The sequence below is a fragment of the Belonocnema kinseyi genome, chromosome 10 (assembly GCF_010883055.1).
Source record: "Belonocnema kinseyi isolate 2016_QV_RU_SX_M_011 chromosome 10, B_treatae_v1, whole genome shotgun sequence".
Classification (NCBI taxonomy): Eukaryota; Metazoa; Arthropoda; class Insecta; order Hymenoptera; family Cynipidae; genus Belonocnema; species Belonocnema kinseyi.
In genome coordinates, this window is record NC_046666.1 from 60,045,920 (window position 1) to 60,048,250 (window position 2,331).

Genomic DNA, 2,331 nt, shown 5'->3' on the forward strand with positions numbered 1-2,331 from the left:
TAACAACTTATTAAAAACTTAACATTTTTTTTTTAATTATTCTATTTTCGAACTTGCTATATCTGGATCTGATTTCCAAATTGGCATTTGATCAGCACCTAAAATCAATTTCAAGTAATTTTGAGGGTATTGGTGTATAAAAAAAATCTCGAAATAGTTTAACAAGCCCAAATTTTAATTAATAAACTTTTTATGTATTATTTTTATTTTAGAAAATGTTTTCCTTGGACCAACTTTCTCTTTGAATTATTGTATTTTCGAAATTGCTTTCTCTGGATATGGTTTGCAAACTGGCATTTGATCAGCCCCTAGAATTACTTTTGAATCAATTTAATGGTATAGGTGTTTCAGAAAAGTATCTTGAGGCAATTTAACTTGGCCAAATTTTAATTAATAAATTCATTAGGGAGTTTTTTACTTTAGAAAATACTTTCTCTAACGTCATCTTAAAATTTCGTTTAATCAATCGATGATTAATATAGGACATCCTCAAATGGAAAAGATAACATCTGAAATAAAATTTACAGAATAGGTATCTTACTTCTAGCAGCATAATTTAAAGATGAACGAGGCCTCAAACAAAAACATTAAAATAAAATTTCGAGTAGCTTTGAATTACACTCAAAGATTCTTATTTTCTGATAAGATACCAAGAATGTATGAGTTTACTTTTCAGATCTAATGAAATAGATAATTATAGAATAATATCTTGAAAAATTGGAAAAGAAATTCCGACATAAAATTTCGCTTCTACATTTTTTTTCGATGTACTACTATCCTGAGAGATTTTTTCATTTATTTCAGTAGTTAATCAAACGAAATTTTGAGATAAGGCCCAGAGAAAACATTTTCTAAAATAAAAAAATTCCTAAAACTTTAAAAAGTAAAATTTGGGCTTGTTATAGTGCTTCGACATTTTTTTGGATAAACCGATACCGTCAAAATTAATTAAAATTGATCTTAGCGGCTAATCAAATGCCAGTTTGGAAATCAGATCCAGGTATAGCAATTTCAACAATGAAATAATTTAAAAACAAAATTCGAATGAAAATTCCTCCCTAAAGTTTCACTTCTAGATTTATTACTGATACAATCCTATCACCAACGAGTGTTTAATTTATTTTAGTGGTTGATCAAACTAAATTTTGGGATGACGTCCAGAGAAAACATTTTCTAAAATAATAAAATTGCTAAGAACCTTATTAATTTAAATTTGGGCTAGTCAAATTGCTTAGAGATTTTTTTATACACCGATACCCTCAAAATTACTTAAAATTGATTTTAGCGGCTGATCAAATGCCAGCTTGCTAACCATATCCAGAGATTGCCATTTCAACTTATTAAAATGGTTAATAAGTAATGATTATTAAATTGTGAATAAGTAATGATTATTTAAATTATTACTGCCTACACTGTCAGTGATCAACATACAAAACCACCAAACATTTCTTTGGTAAAGAGTAATAAATCGAAAGTATAATAAATGTGCCGGGCCAATCTGTCATTATTTCGAGGTTATGTTCAGATTTACCTGTTTGCCCTAATCGCTGTGAGTAAATGAAGTTAATGTCAATTTAAAGTTTACGCATGTAATATATAATTCTCTTTGTTTAAAACTTATGCTGTCTATTCATAAAATACCTGTTCTTATGCCGTAAATAAGCGGTAAACACAATTCACTCTTCGCCCACTGGAAGTGCAGAATATTATTACTATTTTATAGTATTTGTCATTCAGCAGACATTCCATAATGTTATTGTCACATAAAAAAAATTGACGTTTACTTCTCAGTTCACATGTCTCATTTCAATATTAATTAAACACTTTTATTATTTATAATTACTATGTAACATAACCTATATTGTTTTGACACTTGTATCCATTTGAAGTTTCGAACGCAACCATGGAAACTATGATAAAATTGATCCGAAGATGCACGGACTTGACCGAATGGCCGATCCGAACGCAACTTTAAAGGCGCGAAATATGAAAACACCCTGTATAATGCCTTCTCCCCTACTATTGTGCAATTCGGGTGGCATTCGTTTCGCCATGCATGTAAGCCCCAGCATGTCCACCCTATATATATATATATATATATATATATATAAATAGGCAGTCGCGGACAATTGTCCAGGGGTGGTCCCGAAAGAATTAACCCCCAAGCGGAGGTGTGAAAACCGTGCCGAAAGCTGAATGGCACCTAGGTGAGGTGTCTAGAACGGTGAATGTGGGATACCAGGCGACCTCTCAGAGTAAGCAGCCTTATCCTTGCATGCGGGGCTCTACAAGGATGGACGAACCCCTTTCCCTAGCTTCTCGTGGGAACAA